At 39.7% G+C, this 15,822-nt stretch overlaps 1 protein-coding gene across 2 annotated transcripts in view; it reads right to left on the bottom strand.

Moving 5' to 3' along the window:
* The window catches only part of LOC129762150 (uncharacterized), a 197,988-nt gene extending 182,437 nt beyond the window's left edge, over positions 1-15,551 (bottom strand). For both annotated transcript variants that reach the window (XM_055760153.1, XM_055760152.1), the window contains exons 1-2: positions 15,182-15,551; positions 6,609-7,132 (exon numbers count right to left, since the gene is read on the bottom strand). The gene's annotated coding sequence lies outside the window, so the exon portion shown is untranslated. The remainder of the gene's footprint in view (positions 1-6,608; positions 7,133-15,181) is intronic.
* Between the last annotated feature and the right edge of the window lie 271 nt (positions 15,552-15,822).

Here is a 15,822-nt window from a genome sequence, read left to right as displayed (position 1 = left end):
GCTATTCGATTTTTTTTTGCGTGAGCGTTTAATCTGAAAGACCCTGTACAAAAGCTGCTTTGCAGTTGAAGAAACATTTTAATACGTTTTTCTGGCATATTATCAAAGTAAATATTAATGGTTGAACAAAAGCTTCAATGTGGTCTAAATAATAATCAGCTACATGACGCATAGCTCAGCATATCGTTTTATTAAGCACTAAATGCTACTATTCGACCATTATTCTACTGACTAGCTTAATAACAGCTAACGATTGTTTGTAGGATAACACAGAACTTAATAAATCCGTATGATGGTTAATAAAGGGTGTGTCCCATCAAATTGCATCACGGAAAAAACGCTGTAGAAATTTAATTTTTAGGAATTATTTCTTCAGCTTTCGCTTATAATCAGATAAGAGTGTATAGATCACGTTGGCCATGCTTCACTGTCAATTTTTCGTAAATTTGGAAAAATGTCGTCGAACGAAAAAGAGCGTCGTGAATTAATCCTGTGCACTCATTTCGAGAATCCGGAGTTGTCACATCGGGACATCGGTAAGATGCTGGGAATCGTCCAATCCACGGTCAGAAGAGTACTAAAACGATACTTCGAGAACCTAACCATCGACCGGAAGGTGAAGAACGGCAAAAATGGATGCTCCGTCAGTGAAAAAGATCACAAGCGCGTAGTTAAGCAGTTTAGACGTGATCCGAGAAGTTCGGTCCGGGATGTCGCCAATAAGCTGAATTTGTCAAGTTCATTCGTCCAGCGGACCAAGCAGCGGGAGGGCCTGCGCACATACAAGGTTCAGAAAGCTCCTAACCGCGTCGAAAGGCAAAACATGATGGGGAAGACGCGAGTCCGGAAGCTGTACACCGAAATGCTGACGAAGCCGCATTGCCTGGTAATGCACGACGAAACCTATGTTCTTCTCCGCAGAGGACAAATTCAGCGTTCCGGAGGAGATTCGCAAGCAGAAACTATCCAAGTTTGCCAAAAAGTACATGGTGTGGCAAGCGATCTGCTCTTGCGGAAAGCGGAGCGCCCCCTTCGTGATGACCGGCACGGTAAACGGGCAGGTTTACCTTAAGGAGTGCCTACAGAAGCGCTTACTACCACTATTGAAGCAGCACGAGGGTCCGACCATCTTCTGGCCGGATCTCGCTTCGTGCCACTATTCAAAGGACGTGTTGGAGTGGTACGAAGCCAACGGGGTCACCTTCGTGCCAAAGGAAATGAACCCGCCCAACGCGCCGGAGCTTCGCCCAATAGAGAAATATTTTATGAAGCAGGCCCTCCGGAAGAACCCAAAAGTTGTCAAATCGGAGGCGGACTTCAAGAGAAAATGGATTTCTGTTAAAAAAAAACTACAACCTGACGTTGTACAGAACCTTATGGACGGGGTAAAGAGGAAGGTGCGAGCATACGGGCTTGGGCTCGAAGTATGAATAAAAAGAAAATGCCAAAAGTTGTTTAATAGTTTTTATTTTACTGTCTAAAATTTTCAACAGGATCGGTCTACTGGGCCAATTTCTACAGCGTTTTTTCCGTGATGCAATTTGATGTGACACACCCTTTAAAATAACTCTGGAGTAACTATCGAGTTTGAACATCATTATATTTGCTTCACAACTGACATATTTATTTATATTTCTTATATATTTCAATAACTTCACTGGAAATAGGTGCTGTCGCTGGTTTCCAGATCCAGATGATATGGTATCAAGGGAGGTGATTCAAACGGCTTTACGTGTAATTAAGCATTATTGCAATCGACCCGTAGGGAAGTACATTATCTCGATGAAAAATGAGATTTTATTTATTTAATCTTCAATCGTTCCAACATCGCCATTTCACTTCTTCTAATGATACTTCTCATACCCCGTGGTAATTGAGGAACATAATACTCTACTTGGGTGCATTTTTCATGAAAAATAAATGCGAACATATAAAATATCAATTTCCTTCAAACATTCTCCGTTATTTGAAAGAGACCTTAAAAAAATAATGTTTCACACTAATCATCATTAAATAACCGATAATTGTTTTCACTTTCACTTATCATTGAATTTATATTAGTATTATGTAGTTTATACCTTTAGTTGAAACTTTGTTTTCTAGTTAAGTATTAAACTCATTTCCTATAAATTTGTTAATGCAGTCAGCGAGGGTAGACCGCAACCTGACATTTGAAAAATTAGTCGCCCGCAATGACCAAAAGTTTGGACACCCCTGCTCTATATACAGGGTGTCACCGTGAAAGTGATAAACACATTTGAGTGCCTCCCGATGTAAACTCTGCCCTGCCCTGTTAATCAGCTGTATTTGTTTTGATTGCGACACATGTTTATAGTGCACTTATAAGTGATACAGCCAGTGTTTCACTTTCATTCAGAGGAACTTTGCAATGGATTCGAGTAGAGAACAAATCAAGATCTTGCGTCTTGCTGAAATGAGCAACATACAGATCAGAATGAAGCTGTCCATCTGAATTTGAGCAGATTATTCGTGTACAGGACCATCAAACAATTCGAGCAAAAATGCATGAAATCATCAAGAAGGACCTTGCTGATAGAGCTTTCAAGAAAGAGAAGATTCACGGATTATCTCGCCTACATATTCAGCACCTCTGAATGGATCGCATCTTCTCCCGGTTTGAATTCGTTGGACTTTAGCATTTGGGGATACATGCTAGGAAATCTGGGTGAAGTAAAACATATGACACTGGACACTTTCAAGAACCGTTTGGTGAATATCTTGGATGAAATACCGATCGAAGTCGTGATAATTTCGAGAAGCGTTTGGGGGTCGTTATCAAAAGCAAAAGCGAGTAAGAAAACGTGAATGTTTGAAAGTATTCAAAGTATTCGGGACGAAGTTCGCCGGGTCAGCTAGTTCAATATAAAAACTACCACATATTTTCCTGCGTGTAGATTGGCGAGCTCGCAGAGGGGAGAGCCTCTAAACATGGAGATCATGGATGTCTACACCCAGAATTATTTTTTAGCAGATGTTTTGTCATCCTGATGTATAATCAACGGGCCTGAAAATAACGGAAAATGTCATGACTCTCAAATACTGGTATAGCATTCGTAAAAGATATATGGTATAGCAATATAAGATCAATATGAGCGAGCGAAACAAGAGACACATTGCAAATAAGCACGCATTAAAGCTTTTCACACATTTTGCCACATATAAAGCCCAGACCGAGATAGATGTAGATTCACGTTGATTCTCTCCTTTTTACTCTCAGAAAACACTTTCTAACTTCATTTTATAATGAGGTGTTATATTATCACGCATTTATGCAACATCATCAGAAGCTATGGTGATAGCGTGGTCGTGTAAAACATCCTTGCATTCGAGCCGGCCTTGGTTCGATCCCCGTTGACATCGTTTGGACTTTTAGTAAAATCACAAAAGAGATGGAAAAAAGACGGGTGGGTAATGTCGGTGACATAACCGGAGTGACGTAGGACTATACAAAGGGGACAGCTTTTGCTAAATATATATTTTAAATATATTGTTCTATTTTCTTCTCCTACGTGAATTCCTACCTATCTACCTGAAAAATGGATTAGTTTACTGTTTACTCTTTATGAACATGTTGGGGGTTCTGAAAAGAACCTTTGGTGTTGTGTTTTTGCGTTTTTTTTTTACAAACTTGATTCTTGATTTTTTTCTGAAGGCTTTGTACTTATTAAATGTTCAATGTCGGGCATCTTTCGGCGTATACACATATCGTACAATCAAAATGATGGCTGTGATAGGGAATGCACAGGTGGTCATCAGCTCGTTCACTATCATATATTTCACTATTGAGCACATTACCGTACCTTAAGCTGTGGTTTCGGAGACGAATGAATTGTAAGATGTGTAGTCTCCGCAAACAAAGTAATTAAAAATGAAAAAGAACTGAGGTTGAACTGAGACGAACTCTACGATCTGTCGAGAAATAAACAAGCTATAAGCGTTCTGAAAAACCAACAGTAAATACAGGGACGGATGACATTCGGATTAAAGACCTTTAAAATAAGAACAGAGCAGCAGGAAATACATAGCTCATCGTGTTGCTCCTTAGTTATTTCTCTATGCAATGCAGATGTAACGTCAGTCAATTTTCAACATCAGTTATCAACTAAAGAAAGCAGTTCTTGCTACCGAGAAAATTCGTTAATGCCATCCTGCATACAATGTGTTGTAATTTAAAGCCACTTTTAATTCGGAAACCATACATGGGTTTGTGAAAACTGAAAGATCAATTTAAAAAACCCCAACCACCAACCACCACCAATTATATGTCATATTATGTCACTTTATAATGCATTGGTATTGTGAAAAACTTCTAATAACTCATCTTTGAATGGTTTAATGGCCCTGAAAAGCGCCGTGTTTTACGGTGGCTGGTTTTGCCACCAAAGCAGTCTGTATAAACAAACTTTTTCTTTCTTCTACCTGCTGCCGTTTTGCGATTGCGTTTGCCACTCGCTGAAACTAGTTAATGCCACCGAACCAAATGGGCTCTGTTCTGCAGGCGGGTTTTCTTATTGTCGTGAGCAGCTTTGCAAGCCAACTCGAGCACTCCGGCGGCCAAAATTCTATAACCGCTATTAGGTATACTGGTGCTCCGGCACCAATCCGTTGATGCGATGCGATTTTAAACGATGCCGTACAACCACACTGGTTTACGGTTTGAAAGAAAATGAGATATTTTTTTGGGATCCGCGCGTTTTATACACTAACAGTACACGCTCACAGGATAGAGACAAATCGGCAGACTCAGCCAAAGGGGCGAGTCCAACGAGACGAACGAATGAGCGTTAAAAGGCAACGATGGCAAAAAAATACATCTAGAGGCGAATGAACTGCAAAGTTTAAAGCCTCTTAAAAACAAAGAAGAAGAAGAAGAAAAATACATTCATTACGATTTGTTCGCTCGTTGGATTCACATGCAGGCTAAAAAGGGTCCTTTTCAGGATCACAAAATTATCTTCAATCTAAAGAGTTTATTGTTTTGTTATCACTCGATATCCCCATCTTGTTCGGCTAAACCTTCCTGTTTAGCGATTTGTTGCCACTCGCCACAGCTTTCACAGTTGGAATTTTTTTTTCCATCAAGCTTTGTGACATGTTGTACAGTAAATTACATTCAATGCGACGTGCCGGAGCACCACTCAGTGTCGCATTGGAGGCGATTTTAACCTGTAATTGAACATTTGCGATGACAGTGGTACAGTGTCGACTAATATGTCGCATTACATGTCCGTCCAATTAGCTAAATGTCGAACTAATTGTAAATTTCTGTACTTTCAATCTGGAAACAATTTAAGAATTGGTGAAAATTGAATAATCAGGAAAGTCCCCAACTATCAATAAGCTCAGAACAACTGCCAAATTCACATACTCATCAGATCCTGGCAAACAAATTATGAAAAAATCAATTTGTGTTTTATTATTATTTTGGATATTATTTTAGAAAGCATTGAACTGTATTTCGTAAACTCTTTTTTGAAAGGTTTAATGGCCGTGACAAGCGCCTTGTTTTATGGAATGGTTCCAATTTAGAAAAATTTTTATACTCGTGGTTTTGAAAAAAACCATTTCGAACGCCCTCGATGCCGCCTTGTTCTGGATTTGCCACCAAAGCAGATTGTATACAGAACAAACTTTTTTTTCTGCTACCAGCTGCCGTTTTGCGATTGCGTTTGCCACTCGCCACTCGCTGCAACTGCCTGTTGTCTTGTTGTCCATCGAACCGAATGTGTTCTGTTCTGAATGCGGGTTTTCTTATCGTCGCGAGCAGCTTTGCCAGCTAACTCGATCACTTCGGCGGCCGAAACTATATAACGCCGGCTAGGTGGACTGGTGCACTGGTACTAACGCGCTCGGCCTAGCTACCCTTGCGGGGAACTCCAGATCAACACGGTTCGAGCGGGATTTTGCCTTTCCCTTCACTTTTCCTCCTTTACCATGTCCAGACATGGCTGCTTGGGTTGGTTTGTTGATGTGTTGTTATGCGAACCGATGTGGTGTACGGTTTGAATGAGAATGATCGTTACGGCAGCGGAGCGGGGATTTTTAAGCTGACTGGCTGGCTCGAGAATTACGCATGTGTGAGACTGCGACCAATGTTTCGTTCATTTTTTTCTTTTTCCTTTCCAATCGTGCTTCATTCTATTTCGCTGCTGCTCTGGTTGCCCGTTTTGGTCGGTACGATTTGAGGAGCACAAAATGGACCAATCAATATTGGGCACATAGTGCATTTTAACAATGCTTGATATTTCACAATTATTCAATTATTTATCTCAAGAAAAATGAAATGTTATTCGTTATGATAGATGCGTAGATATATTTCCTATCAATTGATGCAAAAACCTTTGCGATCTATTGAGAAATGCTCGAGTTATAAGCGTTCCAAATCTTGCATTTTTTCCTACTTGTTCAGTGCCTAGATTTCCATTTCACCCCCTATATCTTCCGGTTAGACGTAGTCCTACGTCAAAAGAAAGAAATGCCTGCTCCCACACATACAAACATTAAAAAAGCTTTTGGAACAGATGCTTTTATTCGCTCATTTCAGCCGATGCCAATTGCAAAAAAATCCATCATAAAGTAACACTTACCTTGTCAATAGGGAAGAAATATGGTGAACTAATCCAAGGTTGACGATTGGAATCAATCGCCGCCCGTAGCGGAGAAAGTTTTCTCCGAATTATCACGTCTGTTTGACACCGGATTTCGTTCGCGGCAAGCGCCACTTCACTTCACTACTTTGCGCAACGATAATTTATCTTCCTTCTCTCTTCCCTTTCTTCTTCCACGCTAAGCTTTTCACACAGCAGTTTCCGGTTTTATGCGCGCTTGATCGACAATAACAATAGCACCATCAACTGCAACAACTTGATTAACACCAGCGTGTGCAAAACATTGGCAAAATTCTCTTTCCACCCACTTTCGATTATTCACACATATTTTTTTCTTTCTTTCTAGCGATGTTTATTCGCGCGTTTCACTTTTCATCCAGCAGCTCCGTGTATCTTAGGATCGCATTCCAATCGACTGTAGCTGCGATGCTGTTTTGCGAGGATGGCTCTCACTCAGAGTCATTCACACATTTATCGTCGGCGGATTCTGCACTTAGCATTTGCTGGAAGAAAAAAGAAGAAGGGGAAAATAGAGAGAAAAATGAGGGAAGGAAAAGATTAAAATAGAAAATCAGCAAAGCAAAACATAAAGTAATGTGAAACAGGTTCCTCCTAGAGTGGACGGGGCGAACGAACCCGAACGAAACGAAAGGGAAATCCAGAGATCCGCCAAACGGGTCTCTTTGTAACTCCGCGTGTGTGTGTGTGTGTGTGGGATTATGCTTTGTGTTAATTGAAAGTGATAGTTCTCCCCCCTTTGGGCCCCGTTGCGCTTCGGAAAAAAGGGAACCGTTAAAAGTGGGCCAGCGCCACCACCCTTCCCCGTCATGGGAGGGAGTGGTGCTTCTCGCGGAGCGATGGCGTTTCTTTCCTTTATCCCGGGTTGCATTTTTCGCCCATTCATGTTGGTAGAGATAAAATTGCTTGGCGGTTGCGAATTTATGGAATTAAAAGCGATTACCGCCATTGCAGCAAAGATTGGCAAGCGTAACGATGGGAGAGCCGCGTCCGCCGCGGAATACAATGGCACTTGCTGCGGATCGGTCAGAGTAGCTGCTCGAGAGACAAGGAGACAAATGGAGAAAGTTTGTGCGATTATTCATCAGCAGCGGACAATTTACTTGGTCAACGAGCGGTTGGACAATTACCGGTAATCTTCCATGCCAAGTAGAAGCTCTACGAGTGCTGCTGCCGCTGCTACTTCTCGATGAAATCTAGGTGAACATCATGATTTGATTGCAAACCCCTGATGATGGCGAATCGACGCGTTCGGTAAGCTGCTTATGGGTTCGCTGCTTTGCTCGAATTATGTGAAAAAAAAACCGGTCATGGAGTGGAGTAATATACGAAGACAAGGGTTACAGTGGGTATACATAAATATTTATTGACCAATCGTCGATAGATAGTGGAAAGGAATGGCTATTATGTGCAGCGGCGGGGATTGTGATACTCGATATCGACCGGGGATGTCCTAGAAACTGCCACAATGACCCCCTTTGTCCGCTTCAGTGAGCGGTTTCAATGGTTCGTGTCCATATCGGATAATAATACATCTCGATAGCCAAAATCAAACAAATCCAGTTAACCGGTAACCAATCAAATCTAGAGTGTTTGTTTGGTTTTGAATCAATAGTTAATGTTTGATGTTCTGTCAAATTTGGACAGTAACATTTTTGGCATAATATTATTATCAAAAAAATCAGTGTCAAGTATGTTTTTGGTAAAAGTGAAGCAGGGACATCTAACCATGCTACTTTATATCACCTCTTTTTTCGCTTAAAATTTCTCTGCTGAGAGTAGTCACGCCAATTGGATTCTTGAACTTGAGCTGGCTCTCTAGTTTTTTTAAACTCTACCTTGCGTGAAAGTTGATTGATGATTTGAACGATACTCTCGAATCCTATATTTTTGGTGCAGAGATTCTCCTGTTGTATGATGCTATGATACTGCATGAGCTGCTTTGAAACTTTTGGTTGTTTTTAAAAATGAACAATAGCCCTTCATTCAAACAATCAATTCTTTTTCTTAACTCAGAAAATTTAACATTACATGATGTGGCATCACCAATGTCCATTTTGGACGCATGTTTCGACTCACACTTTCAGATTTGAACCTACATGACAGCAGTAGTTTCATCACGAAACAAACAAATCGGTTTCTGATTTATGCACGATAAAAAGTACGTTTTGGACAATTTTGGACAGTCACTTTCCTTTTTTTTGCCATTACTGGCTTCAATTTTCAAAACACACCCCACAGCGAGCAGAACACTTTTGGCTGATTCGTCATTCGAACCACGACTTTATTCCGGAAGAAGAATATCGGCAGCAGTGCTTTACAATTTCGAAACTAAAAGATGAAAATGTTTATTTGACGTGGGACGACGTCTAACCGGAATATATGAAGGGTAAAATGAAGACCTAAACACAGAACATGCAGGAAAAACTGAAAGATTTCGAATGCTTTAAACTCGAACATATCTAACTGAATCGGAAAGATGTTTGCATCAATTGATAGGGAATATTTCTACGCATCTATCGCAATCAATAAAATATTATTTTTCGTTAGATAAACAATCGAATAACTGTAAAATGTTAAACGTTATCTAAACGCCCATACTGCCTCGTTTTGATTGGCCCGAATAACGGTTTCCCCAACATAGACTTCAAAACCAAGCAGCCTTTGGGAAATCGGCATTGTAAATACATGAAAGTAGGGAACCTTTTTGTTCCGACTGAAATGTGTTTCCCTAACAGAGACTTCTAAACCAAGGTGTCTCGGGGAGTCGGCTTTGCAAATAAATGCAAACTGCGAGTACTTTTGTACTTGCTTATCTTTGTGCAGACTGGAATATGTTCCCCTAACACGATCAACTAAACATAGGAACCTGGAAAAATCGTGCAGACACTAAAGGCGAATGTACTTTCAAGTTTGAAGCCTCTATAGTATAAAAAGTAGAAGTTGTTGATTCATGCAAGTCGGTTCGGTTATTCAAGGTTGCATTGTAGGATATGCCCTCATATCTTCTGCTCACTGAACTCCTACGCATATCATTTTATGATTAGGCAAAATGTTGATAACCATTTGCTGCGATAACGCCTATTGATTCGACAATAACCCATCCTTTTGACGTAGAACTACGTCTTTTAGGAAGGGTGCCAAATCAGAAAACAGGTCACGTTCTAATGAAATAAATTTAACGTTAATAACTATTTTCACTGTGAACTAATTCTCATGATTTGCAATTCTGTCTGTGATTTGGTTTCGCATGGCGGTAGCAAAACTCTTTCCACCAAGGATAACAGCTAAGCTAATCTAGACAGGATATATTAATAGAAAGGGCTTCTGTTAAGCGCGTTTAGAGGCGAATGAACTGGAAAGTTTAAAGCCTCTTTAAAACCAAGAAGGTCAAGGTTGAGAAGATCGCAAAACGGAGACAAGCGTGTGTATATTTATATGCTTCAAGTCATCGATATATGGATATTTCTGTGCGTAAGTACATGCTTCATAACCCGTACGTAAAAATAGTGCATCTTCGCTAAGCTGAAACCCCATTTGTATCTGCTCCCGTGTGCATTGGTGGTGCAGATTATGCAGCCGTAATGATAAATATAAATAAGGAGGGGAGATAGCGGAAGGGAATTATTTACGCTAGGGTATTAGTAATGAATCTTTACACCCTGCTGATGCAACTATTCAGCCTTTTGCCAAGCAGTTAACATTGTTTGTTTTCTGTCATCATAAAGGCTTCGTTGGTGCCTTTGACATTGCATCAATGTATTGAACTGACGCTATGGTGAAGCAAGTGTTAAGGTTGTGCACCAAAAAATTATTTGGGGAATACCAACTTATTCAATAAGTTATAATAAGTCATTAATTTATTCGCGAGCAGATAGAGTTTATTTCGCTTATTTAGTCACCAAGAAAGGTAATGTCGTTCTGGAATTCTGTATGTGGTTTGGTTTCGCTTGCCAGTAACGAAACTTTCTCCACTAAGGATGACAGCTGCGCTTATCTCGAGCATGTATTGTTCGGCGAGCACAAGGATGAATCATCAAACAATTATCGTCAAATGATTCTACAATAAAAAAAAAACATTTCAGGGCGACCAAATTGGTAGAATGGTTATTTCAAAACATTCGTAGCATTTTAAAATAATATCCACAGTTTTAAACAAACGACTCGAATTAAACTACAGCGTAGTTCTACGTCAACAAAGCGGTCGTGCCTTGAACACAACCTCCTATAAATTTTTTCTTTATCTTCATTTTTCTCAACATCGGCATCTTCATCCTTTTCACTATTCCGGTAATTTAGCTGTCGAAAAGATGTGTATGAAATATCAATCCTTCTTCGAGGTGACTGTGGTTGACGTGCTGTCAATATTCAAATAGCTATATATTTCAATGTTACTTTTTTTCAGTGCCTTGCCCAGTATTTCTGAATTTAGCATGATTGACATTTCTAATTTTTCTCGATATATTACTTTAATATTTTGAATTAGTCCATGATTCCTCATTCTGTTGGCACCGGACAATCTTTAATCAGTCCATCAGTCCAGACAGTTTCACAAATTAGTCCTGCTCCTTTAGCATTCTTGTGATTGTCGTACGGTGTATACCGAATTGTTAGCAATTTTTGATTTGTTTTTTTTTTCATTAGTTTATATTGCTTAGTTATCACTACACAAGAATAAATCTATTAAAAAAAAGTAAAAAAAAGTACAGTCAACTCTCCCTTACTCGATGTTCTGTAACTCGATATTTTCCCTAACTCGATGGATTTCATGGCACCTTTGATTTTACATGCATTCTTCTCTCCCTAATTCGATACCTCCCTTACTCGATGCCTCTCTTACTCGATGGGCTTTGTTTCATTTTTCCATGGATTTTTACCTCGCTAACTCGATTGATTTTCGCGTACTTGTTTTTGTGCGTTTCTAGCTGTCATTTCAATTGCTCTTGAAAGTGAAGACGAAGTGTTCGTATTATCAAGGATTTTTTTTTCAAGTATGGAAAACCAGGGAAAACCTTTCAAGCGAACGATTAAAACGCTAACCATAGCGCAACGTTTGAGCATCATCGAGCAGGTCGAAAAGTATGGGCGAAAGGTGTCTGAAGTTGCAAAAGATTTCAGTATTGCACAAAGTACGGTGTCAACACTATTCAAGCAAAAGGAAAAATGGCATCGGATGGGAAAATTTAATGTGGACAAAAAGCGTATAAGGTTGGTTGGGAACGAGAAGCTGGAACGGTCAATGGAAATTTTTGTCAATCAAGCCAGAGAGAATAATTTACCTCTCTCAGGTTCTATTCTTCGGGAGAAGGCTTGCGAATTTGCCCAGAAACTGGGAATTCCCAATTTTAGAGGAAGTTCTGGATGGCTAAGTAAATTTTTAAAACGGCAAAAGATGACATTTCGGAAGCTATGTGGCGAGAGTGCCAGTGTAGATCTCAGTGTAACGGACAACTGGATTTCGCAAACCCTACCCAGTATAATCGCCGAGTATGATGCACGTAATCTACAATGCAGGCGAAACAGGACTTTTCTACAAATGTTTGCCAGACAAAACATTTGCATTTCGATCAGAAACTTGCCACGGAGGAAAATATTCGAAACAACGTCTGACAGTCATGTGTGCAACCAACATGGACGGAAGCGATAAACTACCATTGCTGGTCATTGGAAAGAGTAAAAACCCACGGTGTTTCAAAAAGAAGAAATCATTACCAGTGATATACGAGAGTAACACCAAGGCCTGGATGACCTCTATTCTTTTTGAGAAATGGATTATGCAACTTGATGAAAGGTATTGATTCGGGAATTATGTGTAATGGGAATGTATCATACTTATATCTCTTTCTCCTCAAAGGTGGTCATGTTCGTTGATAATTGTACAGCGCACCCAAAATCTCTCCAACCAAAGCTTAAATCGATAAATTTGCAGTTTTTTCCACCAAACTCTACTTCAGTAGTTCAGCCGCTGGACTTGGGCATAATCAAGAACCTGAAACATTACTATCGCCATGAATTAGTAAAACGAAGACTGCTAGAAATGGAGGATACAACGGTATTTTTTTCCTTTTTACATTCATGTTATTCAGCACTCATACTGTATTCAAATATACTCTAGGACCCTTCAGATATATCGGTATTGGATGCAATTGAATTACTTTCACGCTCTTGGATAAACAAGGTTAAATCTGAGACTGTTCAAAATTGCTTCAGGAAAGCCGGATTTTCCATAAATGATGATGATGATATTCCGCTGGCAGAATTAATGCGTCGTGAGTTTGCTGCTGTCGACAGTGCAGTACCATTCGATTGTTCATCGTCATTTGATGAATATTGCGAAATGGATCAAAACGTGATTTGCTGTGATCTAATGACTGATACCGATATACTGGAAAGTGTTGAAGAAGCTGAAAAAAACGTTGAAAATAGTAGTCCTATGGAGTTAGAGGAGGTTCAGGAAGTTTCAGCTGATTGTTTTGAAATTACACCTTCGAACGTTAAATCGAACATAAAGAATATGTCTGAAATATTGCAATCAACTGAAAATGTTCCCGTGAAACTATTTGAACATTTCTTTGCGAATGAACAGTTCCTGCGTGATCGTTTCAATTTAGTTTGAATTACATACATAATTAATATTTTCTTTGTTAACCTAGTTCCTTTTCCATTTCCAATTCCATTTTACAATAAAATTGGCCTACTAAACAAACATCCTATGTATTTTAAATTTATATTAAAATTTGAGAAAAGAATGTATAATAGTACATGCGCATTAGTACATATAGGGTAAATGTACTAATGCACAAAAACAAATCAATTATAGTAATATCCTGTATACGCAATGGTACCAATTATAGTAAACCCCATGTACCATAATTGGTTTATTCCTAATTGGGTCATATTTTTAAGCCCTAATATTGGGACACTTACCCTAACATCATATATTTGCAATTTGTGGCATAAAAAAAATATGAAAAAATGTTCTGTATCTCGATACCTCCCTAACTCGATGGTCCCTTGGATAAAGTTGACTGTATTACCGATTATCTCGAAAAAGAATTTCAACAATTGATTAGATAATATACTTTACGACTGTTTCTTCCGCGGCTTAAACTGGGAAACGGCATAGGTCGTGAATCTCATTTCACGCAATCGGAGAGAAAGTCGCTCAGAATTATTCATGGTTTTTTATTCTGAGCTTATGAAAATAATATGCTTTCAAGCTTTCAAAGAAATATGTTGTATACGCTACAAACCCAACAGCAAGATTTTTTTCCATTATTATAATCACGATAGGCGGCATGAATGCTCAAAAATATTTTTTTGTGCTTAAATTTAATTTTTTGTTCAATAATTTAACAGCAGATTGAACTTTTCATATAATTTCACATTTTTCGGAAAAAAAACGTGATAAAAACGAAACATTTTCAGTGTTAAATTCGAGAGTGATGAAAACGAGTCGTGTAAATACGCTCAGTGATATAATCGAGACGTTACTGTAATACGGATCGTAGGAAACGCTTTCAAAACAAACAGATGTCAAAACATTACAGAAGCGACCGCTAGAGGCACTGCTATAAAATAGAAAATGATTCCAGATATTAAGTGGCTGAAGCTTTGAATGGAATAAGCGGTGATTCCGGATTCAAGCGAAATTGAACTACATTTAGATCAGCTGTTTTTGTGAGTTGTGAGTCTTTGAGTCAAACATAACCAATATTTTCGATTTTATTCTCTTCGCAAGTCGATCAAACTTCCTTGCAATAAATTTCAAAGCAATATCTACGTTAGACATACTTATCTCATAGTTTTCAAAGTACCCATCTTAACGAGTCCCACCACGTTATATGAATTAATTAACTCCATGTGTATAATTCTAGAATGATACATTGTCGAGGCAAATTTCAACAGACACACAAAGAGCTTGTTTCGAAATAGTTAATCGGATTAGTTGATTTTCATATTCCACAAACCACATGCAATATATCATGTGCAGAACTAGCATCGCAAAAACAGTTCACATTAGTTATGCCGTCCCAATCCATTCGGTGTGTCCAGCAGCAGTAGCATGCAGATAAAAAAAACATCATTAGCATCAAACATTCCGTTGCCACAAAGCTGTCGGTTTCTGAGTTTTTAGTCACCACAAAACACGACAGGCAACTCTCACTGCTGCTCTGCTCTTGTTGTCTTGTTTCTTCCAACTTTAGCTTAACTTTCCAAACAAGCATGCATTTTTAAAGTTGCCTTTTCACCATCACTTTATTTTGTTCAATCGCTTCTAACACTTCCATGCGTTCGCATATTTTATATTCTCACAAAACGTATCCTTTCCGTTTGAGTCTTCTGCGCAATCGATATCCACCTTCTGTCACTTTTCACAGATATTCAACAGGAAACCGTTCCCTTGGCCTCCACCCAGCATGACAACCATTTTTCCTCATATCCTCTTCCACACGCACACAGAAATCGGCAAACGGCAAATAAAATAACCCCAAAAAAACCCTTTCGCTCCATCTCATTCATTTCGCACTTACTTTCCACAAATTTCTTCCTGTGCGAGTCGATAGCCGGACCCAACGGCCACTCTTCTCTTGGCAACTTTCACCTATGTTTTCGCTTGCACTCCACTCCGTGCGGTTCCAAACACCACCGCCACAATCCACAATCGCGCCAAGACTTTGAACAGTCGTCCGCGCAAAGTTTCACTCGATCGCACTCGAAAATTATCCTCACTGTTTTTTTATGTTTATTTATTTTGCTTTCGGTTGATTTTTTTTACCCTCACCGAGAGTTTCTTACGGTTCGTATCGTGTAATCGTGTGTGTTGTTTGGTCGTCCACTTGGTCGACCGAAAACCGAACCAATGTTGCTCGCACCACGTCCCAGTATCAACTGATTGAAGCGACGAACTTGGGGAGCCTACTATGTCACACACAGCGCCAGCTGCTACCAATAATAACACCACAGCACAACATCCGCGTGTAGCGACGAGCGCCGAAAGCTCATCTATGCTCTCTCTCTCTCTCTCTCTCTCTCTCTCTCTCTCTCTCTCTCTCGGCTCTTCGCTTTCGCCGAGCGCGATCCGACGGTAGTCTGCCGATGCCGTTACATGCATACTGTCCGGGCTTTCGTGCTGAAGTTGGGATGGGTGGTTGAGGTGGACGGGATGGGGTGG

The sequence above is a fragment of the Toxorhynchites rutilus genome, chromosome 1, assembly GCF_029784135.1.
Source record: "Toxorhynchites rutilus septentrionalis strain SRP chromosome 1, ASM2978413v1, whole genome shotgun sequence".
NCBI classification, from domain to species: domain Eukaryota; kingdom Metazoa; phylum Arthropoda; class Insecta; order Diptera; family Culicidae; genus Toxorhynchites; species Toxorhynchites rutilus.
This window is presented reverse-complemented; position numbering and strand designations above follow the sequence as displayed.